We start from the raw sequence: 10,873 nt of genomic DNA, 5'->3' as shown, positions 1-10,873 counted from the left end.
TGGACTGGATGTGTGAGGCCTTGGGTTAGATTCCAGCACCTCACAGTCTTCTGAGCACTGATGGAAGCAATCCCTAAACACTGCTTTGAGTTCTGGTAAGCATCAAGGGGATGCTGGAGAGATAACAACAGGAGTTAAGACACTTGCTTCACACACAGCCAACCAGGATTTGAACCCCAGCACCCCCAAGCATCATTAATAGTTATCCTTGACTTCAGTGCCAGGAATAAGACTGACCATCTCTGCTATGGCACCAAAATGAAATAAAAAAGAACCAAGTCAGTTGTGGCCCAACAAAAAAACCCAAAAATCTCTACTCCATTTCTACATGCTCTTTTTTTGTTTGTTTGTTTGTTTGTTTGTTTGTTTTGGGGCCACACCCGGTGACACTCAGGGGTTACTCCTGGCTATGCACTCAGAAATTGCTCCTGGCTGGGGGGACCATATGGGACGCTGGAGGGGATCGAACCACAGTCCATCCTAGGTTAGTGCATCCAAGGCAAAAGCCCTACCACTTGCGTTGCTGCTCCAGTCCCAGAATTAAAATTCATTTTGCTTCAACCTACAGGTTCTATGTTTCTGTTTTGTTTTGTTTATTAATTTTTGATTTTTGAGTCATGCCTGCAACATTACTCCTTGATGTGCACTCAGAAATTACTCGTCACAGGTTTGTGGACCATATGGGATACCGGAGATCAAACCTGGGTAGGCTGCATACAAGGCAAATGCCTTATCCACTGTACTATTGTTCCAGCTCCATTGATTTTTAAAATTTTTTATAGTGCTGAGACTCAAACCCAGGGCCTCACTTAAATAAGTTGTGAGCTTTACCACTGAGCTACATCCCCAACTCCATCCTACAAGTTTTGATATATAGTATTTTGTTGTCTTTAATTTGAATTTTTTGTAATTTCCATAATAGTATATATTATTCCTTTATTTATGCATGACTTTTCACAGTTATAAACCTGAGAGATTTAATGTTATTTTTATGGTTATTTATATCTTTCTTGCTTTGTGCTCAAATAATTTTTGTGATTCTGACATTATATTTTTCACCAAGAATGCAGCTAATATTCCTTAGTTGCCTACTTTAAATATGCTTGTAATTTAAATATATGTGTATAATATATATGCACAAATATATAGGTTCTAAATATGCTGAGCATCTTAGGCTAAATTTAATATTTTGTGATCTAAAAATTAATGTCATTTTGCTATAAGATCTCTCAATGTCTGATAAAGATGTATTGAAAGTCACTGCTATGGGCATTTTCTTTGTATTTATTGTGCTAGAGTATTTAAACAGAGATTTAAGAATGTCATATATAATGAGTGGATTGTTTATAGCTAATTGTGGATTATTCCTTATAACAATGGGCAATGTCTTAGTATACTTTCTTGCTGTGTTCTTCACCTTAATTTTCACCTTGATGGTTTTTCTTTTGAAGAATATTTGCACAAGATGCTTGTTATTGTATTGTCTTCAATCCTTATGTTTGATTCTGCATTTAAATGCATGTCTTATAAAAGGATAATATTATTTTCTCCGTTTTAATCTTTGCATATAATTGAAAATCTTTATGTACATAAACAATGGTTATTTGAATATTTTTACTTAGTGATATCTTTGTTTGTTTAACAACTTTAGCTGAAGAACTGCTGTTTTCGACATGACTGATAAAAGTTTTAATATTATCTTATTTTTCTCACCATTGATTTAGAAGGTATATGCTTAGTAAAATTCTTCAGTTTATTAACAAAATGTAATGTTTGCCTTGCATGCTTGACTGGATTTGATCCCTAGTCTAAGATATATACATTTTAATTGTAAATTAGTCTAATATAAACTTGTCCAGAGGCCAGAGCAATAGCACAGTGGTTAGGGTGCTTACCTTGCAAGAAGCCAACCTGGATTTGATCTTTGGTATCCCATATGGTCCCTCAAGTTTACCAGGTATAATTTCTGAGCTCAGAGTCAGGAGTAACCCCTGAGTATTAGGTTAGCTAGGTTCTATAAAGTCAAAAAGGGAAAGATGTTGGGTTAACTGAGTTCCATCCAATTCAGAATATGTTTGTTATCATTGGTTGGAAACACTATTGGATGGAAGCATTCTACAATAAATATAGTATATATATGTAATTTTAGATTTTTTATTATATACATTTTAAATAGTAAAAAATAAATTTTAAAATATGTTTATTTCAGAGCTGAAGAGATATGATAGAGGATAGGATATTTGCCTTGCATGCAAGTGACTCAGATTTAATCCCCAGCACTGCACCTGGTCCCTACCATACTTCCTTACCAGGAATTATACCTGAGCACAGAAATGAGCCCTGATCATCACTGGGTATAGTCCAAAAGAGAAAAAAATAATAAAAAGAAAAGAAAAATGTGTTTTATTTTATCATATATATATATTGGTTTTGGGGTCATACTCAGCGGCGCTCAGGGGTTACTACTGGCTCTATTCTCAGAAGTCCCTCCTGGCAGGCTCGGGGGACCATATGGGATGCCAGAATTCGAACCACCGTCCTTCTGCATGCAAGGCAAATACTTAACCTCCATGCTATCTCTTCGGCCCCATCCAATATATTTTAAGATTATCAATTCAATTATAATTAACATTAAAATATAAATATATTTCACATTCTTCTGTTTCTACTGTTTTAAATATATTTCATGTTTTTTGTTTCTACTAAGTTTTACAAATCCAATGTGCATTTCACTGTAAATCTAATATATTCTGTTTTCAATGAGTAACATTTCATTACTTAATAACTGTGACTAGTGGCAACCATATTAAACAAAAAGTGTCTAAGAATTTGTTTTTTCTATTATTTAAAATAAAGAAAATGTTGCAGATTTCCAAAATTTTATCCTAAATATTCACAAGTAGAATCCTTAGATATTTAGTTTCCTGTGAAAGGACTAAAAAAAAAAAGTAATGTAGAAAAGGAATTTTGAAGTAACAAAGAAAATTGGGAGTAAGAAAAAAATTTAAACAGTCCCCAAATCTGTAATTAGCCCAGGATGTTCCTAAATCAGTGGTGAAGGGCATGCCTTACATAAATTATGTGTGTTCTTCCTAAACAAAGAAGAATAGCTAGAGCAAACCTTGGGAGAAAAAACATGGGAAACATCACTTTCCCCAATTTTAAATTATATTACAAAGCAATAGCTATTAAAACAGCATGGTATCAGAATAAAGACAGACGCTCAGATCAATAGAGTAGACTAGTATTTAGAGAATGTTCCCCAGACATATAATCAATTAATCTTTGATAAAGGGGCAAGAAATGCAAAATGGAGCAAGCCTCTCCAAAAAGTGGTGTTGGAGGGGCTGGAGAGATAGCATGGAGGTAAGCGTTTGCCTTTCATGCAGAGGTCATCAGTTCAAATCCCGGCACCCATATGGTCCCCCGAGCCTGCCAGGAGTGATTTCTGAGCATAGAGCCAGGAGTAATCCCTGAGCGCTGCTGGGTGTGACAAAAAAAAAAAAAAGTGGTGTTGGACAACTGGTCAGCCACATACAAAAAAGTGAACTCAGCCCTCCATCTAACACCATGCACAAAGATCAAATCCAAGTGGATTAAAGACCTTGATATCAGATCTGAAACCATAAGCTATATAGAACAACATGTAGGTAAGACACTCCATGACATTGGAGACTAAAGGCATCTTTAAGGAGGAAACAGTACTTTCCAAACAAGTGGAAGCTGAGAAAAACAGATAGGACTATATTAATCTGAGAAGCTTCTGAACCTCTAAGGAAATAGTGCCTAAGATACAAAAGCCACCCACAGAATGGGAGAAACTATTCACCCAATACCCATCAGATAAAGGGCTAATATCGAAAACATACAACGTATTATTAACAGAATTTAACAAGGAAAAAATCTAATCCCAATCAAAAAATGGGGAGAAGAAATACACAGACACTTTGCCAAAGAAGAAATACAAATGGCCAAAAGGCATATGAAAAATTGTTCCACATCACTATTCATCAGGGAGATGCAAATTAAAACAACAATTAGGTATCATTTAACACCACAGAGACTGGCACACTTCACAAAGAACAAGAACAATCAGTGCTGGCGGGATGTGGGGAGAAAGAAACTTTCTTTCACTATTGGTGGAAATGTCATCTAATCCAGTCCTTATAGAAAACAATATAGAGATTCCTCAAAAAGCTGAAAAGTTAGCTACCATATGATCTAGCTATACCACTCCTAGGAATATAACCTAGGAACACAAAAATACAATACAAAAACCCCTTCCTCACACCTATATTCTTTGCAATGCTATTTACAATAGCTAGAATCTGGAAACAACCAAGATGCCCTTCAACAGATGACTGGCTAAAGAAAATGTGGTACATATGCACAATGGAATATTATGCAGCCATAGGGAGAGATGAAGTCATGAACATTTCCTATACATGGATGAACATGTACACTATTATGCTGAGTGAAATAAGTCAGAGGGAAATAGATAGACACAAAATAGTCTCACTCATCTATGGATTTTAAGAAAAATAAATAATATTACTATAATAATGCCCAGAGTTGAGGGCTAGAAAGATCAGCTCATGATATAAAGCTCACCACAAAGAGTGTGAGTGCAGTTAGAGAAATAACTGCACTAACAATTATCATGACAATGCTAATAAGTGAGAAAAGTAGAACGCCTGCCTCAAATTCTGGCAGGGTTGCGGGGGAGGGAGATGGGGGTCATTGGTGGTGGGAATGTTGCAATGTTGCACTGGTGAAGGGGGATGTTCTTTTTTTTATTATTCTTTTTTATATAATTTTTATCTTGATCATAGTGGCTTACATATTATTGACAATATTTTAGGTACATATTTACATAAAATCAGGGGGGATTCCCATCACCAATTTGTCCTCCCTACACCTCCATTTTTGTCCTACCTCCCATATCCTCTTCCCTCACCCCCGGGGGCTGCTAGAATATGTGGTCCCCTCTGTACCTAGCCTACTACTTAGTAGTCTTGCACCTGTTTGGTCTTGGTGCCTCCCTTATTTCCCCCTCTAACTGGGAGGCAGGAACTAGCTAGTTTAAGTTACGTGGTTTTGTTTGAAGAAGAGAAAAGTAATAAACTGGGGTAAAAGTCTAATATGCCGAAAATGGGCAGAATCCTTCTAGAGGCTCTCATCATCGGTTTGAGAGACGAAGGAGAAAAAGAAGGTGAAACACTCCACCAGTACAAAAAGAAGTGTCAAATATCCAGTGAGGACTCCAACAATAACGATGAGCACCACAAAAAAAAAAAAAAAAAAAAGCCATGGTCTTAATAGAAGAAACATGGCAGAGCACATAAAGAAAAGAAAAGAGAAAAAAAATAAGTATAAATGGGGGCAACAACTTCAATAACCACCCCAAAACAAAGAAATCGACCAAAAATAGATAGGTAAATAAAGATAATAATAATAAATGAAGATAAAAAATAATATATAAAAAATAAACAATATTTTGTGCTTTTTGCTTTTTTTTCCCTCCTGCCCTGGCACAGTAAATATTGGGGTCATTCGAAAAGGAATTTAGTTGGTCTAAGAGATATGGGGTTTCTCCACCCTTGGAGTAGTATATTGTCATGGGAGCAGGGGGATGTTCTTTTTTTGGGGGGGCCACACCCAGTGGTGCTCAGGGGTTACTCCTGGCTGTCTGCTCAGAAATAGCTCCTGGCAGGCAAGGGGAACCCTATGCGACACCGGGATTCGAACCAACCACCTTTGGTCCTGGATTGGCTGCTTGCAAGGCAAACGCCGCTGTGCTCTCTCCACGCCTGGGATGTTCTTTTTATGACTGAAACTTAACTACAAACATGGTGCTTAAATAAATATATTTTAAAAAATAAAAGTATATAAAAAAGACAAATGTTGGGTAAACAGTTACAAAAAGACAGTAAAATTTTTCCAACAGAGAAACGAAGTTCCAAATATTGATCTAAAATCAAAATAGCAATCGACCACTAAACAGTAACACCAGAAACTCAAAGACAATGGAACAATGTTTTGGGATTAAGATTAATTTATTTCTGACCCAGAATTATGTACAACTGAATCATCAATCATGATGATTTCTGAGCGTAGAGCCAGGAGTGGTCCCTGAGTGCTGCCAGGTGTGACCCAAAAAAAAAAAAAAACAAAAAAAATCACAAACATATTTAATATGATGTATGTAAAAATTACATGTGTGGGTTTTTTTTATATAATTACCATATTTTCGTACCATAAGATGCACTTTTTCCCCCAAAAGTGCATCTTATCGAGCGAATGCTGCTTGGAGCTGAAGACTGAGTGCAGAGGAGGAGAGGATCTAAAAACTATGTGTGCCTTATGGTCAGGTGTGTCCTATAAAAGAAAAATACAGTATGCAAGATTATGTATGAATGTATATAAATAAAATGATATAACATCATTTTCAACTGGAAAAAAGAAACAAAGCACTATACCAGTAGGGAATTCATAGCGCATTACAAAATTTATGGTCAGAGGACTTAGTTTACTGGTAGAATACTTACATACATGTATGAGGCCCTTGGCTAGATTTTCAGCAGAGAGAGAGAGAGAGAGAGAGAGAGAGAGAGAGAGAGAGAGAGAGAGAGAGAGAGAGAGAGAGAAACAGCAAGCTGTGCAGAAAATAATAATCCAATGAGTTCTCAATGCCTGAATAATATGATGTCACTACCTTGGAAGGAAAATGGTGGCAAATTTAAGAAAGTTTTTTAAAGAACTCATTTTTGGCTGGAGAGAAGACTCAAAGGGCTGTAGCTTTGCCTTCAGGAGCCTCTAGCTTGCTCCCAGCATCACATGGTTTCCCAGTCACCATCAGAAATGCACCACCACCCCCCCATCTAGTACTATGAGGTAAGTAAAATAACATCACCCTTAATAGGAAAGCAAAGTTTTAAAGAAAAATGTGGGGCCAAATTGATAATGCAGTGGGTGGGGCACTTACCTTGCTTGTAACATGGCCAAACCCAGTTTCACACACAAGCATCCCAAATGGTTCCCAGAGCACCTCCAGGAGTGATTTCTGGATACAGAGGCAAGGATAAACCCTGAGTCTCTAAGGGTGTGGCTCAAAAATAAAAATAAATTAACTGAGGCACATAGAAATTTATAAGCAAATAACCAAAATAGCAACAACAACAACAAAATATTAGCAAAACAGTGGAAAGTGTTTGCCTCCAGGAATTAGGAGAGGCAGTGGAGTGAACTGAGCCAGCTGGCCAGTGGGCTGTAATTTTTCATTCTAAACTATGTCAATTACCTATTATACAACAATTCATCCAAAGCTAATCAACTTAAAGTGACAAAAGATGTTTGTTATCTCACCAATATTTTGAGTTTCTGTGACTCAGAGATTCCAGAGTGGTTTTGTCAGGTGGTTTTGGTTCAGAACCTCCTAGGAGAGAGCCAGCAGATATCTGGTCTGGGTGGTGGTCTTCCAAGAGGCAGGAGGCCCCATTCTACAAAGGAAGTTGGGAGTTCATCAGGGAATGGCATTAGGCTTACCCCTGAGGCCTCCCAGGCTTCCTCAGGGATTTCTCTAGGCCTTCTCCACATTATCTACCCTCTCTCAGTGAGTGAGCCTACAGAAACTTATGAGTGAATTGAAATGTATTTCATCACTTAGCCTCAGATGGCACAGAACATTTTTTCAATAATATATTTATTTAAGATACAAAGATTCACAATACTGCTCATAGTAGGGTTTTTGTGCATAAAATATTCCAGCACTTCTCCCTCCACCAGAGTGTCTGTTTACCTCACCTTTGTCACAAAGGACATGGAAAAACAGAATTCTCATGCACTGCTCATAGAATGTTCAACCTTTTAGGAAAATCATATGGACACGTATCAAAAACTAAGACTTGTGCCTCCACATGATCTTGCAATTTCTCTTCTCAACATCTATCCAAAATGACCCAAAACTCTACTCAGAAAGAACATCTAGACTCCTATGTTTATTGCAGCACTATTCACAATAGATAAAATATGGAGAGACAAGTTAAGTGTCCAAGAACAAATGAGTTGATAGAGAAACTATGACACAAGCTTCTGCCCACACCTGCCATCTTTTGGGCAAAATAAATAAATAAATAAATAAATAAATAAATAAATAAATAAATAAATAAATAAATAAATAAATAAATGAACAACAACAAAATACAATAGCCCAGCTCCTCTACCAAGCTCCAGAAGACAATAATGGCTGCCTATACTACCTACCTAGTCATGTCTGGACTGATATTGCTGGGTCCTTCTCAAAATGGCGGGAGGGAGAATTTCAGGCAGAGTCCCCTTTCTACATGAACCACAGTAGCCACTGAAAACACCTAAAGCCCTCTGACAAAAACAATCCAATTCTATAATATGACCTTATCAATCTTCCAAGCCACCAAATTTGTTTCAGATCTATAAATCTTGGGCCTCATAGTCAAAAGTGCCATTTGACACCTCAAACTTTCATAGTACTGTCAGCACAGTAGTATCACAGGAAATTTGATGGGAAAGTTACAAAGAAATATATAAAGCTCAGTGAGCCTAAACACATGAGTAACCAATAAGAAACACAGAAGGCTCAACTACCACCAACCAGAGCCCAGTAAATCCTTAGACACTGATTTTGGTAACACCATGGAGTGAAATAACAATCATTTTTTTGTTCTTCCATTTTTTAATTTTAATTGAATTATTGTGAGATACAGCTAAATGATTTTCAGTCATCCAACGCCCAAAACCAATTCCTTCACCAGTGTATACTTCCTGCCACCAATGTCCCCAATTTGCTTGCCATCCTCTACCCCTGTCCTCCCTCCTTTTCTCCACCATTAATGGTTTCTTCTCTGTCCTAATTGCACTATCCTACTCTTTGTGACAAATTTCCTACCAAGGATCAGTCCTCCTAGCCCTGATCTCTTGTCTTTGGGTATTATTACCATATTAATTTTTTATATCTGACAAATGAGTGAAAACATTCTATTTCTATCCCTATCCTTCTGGATCATTTCACTCAGCATAATATTCTCCATATCCATCCATTTATAAGCAAATGTCAGATTTCATTTTTTCTAGAAGCTACATAGTATTCTATTGCATAGATTTGCCACAGTTTCTTTATCCACTCATCTGTTCTCCCACACTTGGGTTATTTCTAGATCCTGGATATTGTAAATAGTGATGCAATGAATATTGGAGTTCAGAGGAATTTTCTGCATTATGTTTTTTGGGTGGTCCCTAGGATATATTCCCAAGATTGGGAATTGCTGGGTCATATGTGATCCAAAAACTCTGGACCAGTCTACATCCCCACTAGTAGTGAATGAGAGGCACTTTCTCCCTCCAAGAACTGATTGTTCTTGTTTTTCTTTTTCTTTTTTTGGGGGGGCGGAGAGGGGGTCATACCTGGCAGCAATCAGGGGTTACTCCTGGCTCTATGCTCAGAAATCGCTCCTGGTAGGCTCAGAGGACCATATAGGATGCTGGGATTCGAACCACTGTCCTTCTGCAAGCAAAGCAAACGCCTTACATCCCTGCTATCTCTCAGGCCACCGTTCTTATTTTTCTTTTTCTTTTTTTTTTTTTTTTTTTGGTTTTTGGGTCACACCTGGCGGTGCTCAGGGGTTACTCCTGGCTGTCTGCTCAGAAATAGCTCCTGGCAGGCTCGGGGGACCATATGGGACACCGGGATTCGAACCAACCACCTTTGGTCCTGGATCGGCTGCTTGCAAGGCAAACGCCACTGTGCTATCTCTCCGGGCCCTCTTATTTTTCTTAATGTGTGCCATTCTCTGTGGTGTGAGATTATATATAGGTCATTGTTATTTTGAGAGAGGTAAGCGGAAAACAATGAAGCAGGGAAGAGCCAGCCTGCCTGCCGCCTCCGATTGCCATGCCAAGGGTCCACAGCCCATCACTGCTGTGGATGCTGAGACTAACACCCACCCAGAAGCCCTTGCTGCAGCTGCGTGAATGGAGGTAGCCAAAAACGGTGAAGCAGGGAGGAGCACAGCCACTCTGCTTCGCTTAGCGCCTCGAACTTCTCCTAGCCCATGAACCCCACCACTACACACAGTAAAAGCCATGCTACAAGCGTGTTAATGGCAAAACAACGCAGGACTACAGCATGCATAGAGAATAAAGATGGCAGCTCTGATGACCCAGAAAGTACCAACCACATAGCCTCTTAGACAAGGAGTTTAGAGTAGTAATATGGAAGATGCTCATAGAACTCAAAGAAAGAATAGATCAAGCTGAACAGAACACCAAGATAGAAATCAGAACTCCAAACTGAAATAACAGAGCTGAAAAAACTCAGTAAATGAAATGAAAAACTCAATGGAAAGCCTTTCCAACAGAGTAACAGCAGCTGAGGACAGAATCAGCAAGCTGAGGACAGAATCCGTGAGCTGGAAGATGAGATGCAGAGCAACTTCATACAGCAGAAGAAACTTGAAAAGAACCTTAAAGCAAATGATCAAACAATGGAAAAAAATACTCAAAGAATGTGAACAGATAAAAATAGAAGTCCTTGACGAGTTTAAGAGAAAGAACGTAAGCATCATCGGAGTCCCAGAGACCCAGAAAGAAAATCCTCAGGTAGAATCAATAGTCAAGGTTAACATTAGAGAGAAACTCCCAGAGCTAAAGATGACATGAAACCCAAACCTGCATGTCTAGCCTAGGGCAGACTGCGGTACGATCCCCTGGCTTCCCATATGGTTCCCCAAGCCAGGAGTGATTTCCTGAGCATAGCCAGGAGTAACCCCTGAGTGTCACTGGGTGTGGCCCAAAGAAAAACAAAAACAAAAACAAAACCCTGAAGTTTAAATAAATATAG

Source organism: Suncus etruscus, chromosome 6, assembly GCF_024139225.1.
Source record: "Suncus etruscus isolate mSunEtr1 chromosome 6, mSunEtr1.pri.cur, whole genome shotgun sequence".
In the NCBI taxonomy this organism is placed as follows: domain Eukaryota; kingdom Metazoa; phylum Chordata; class Mammalia; order Eulipotyphla; family Soricidae; genus Suncus; species Suncus etruscus.
The sequence above is the reverse complement of the archived record's forward strand: the minus strand, read 5'-3'. Positions refer to the sequence as shown.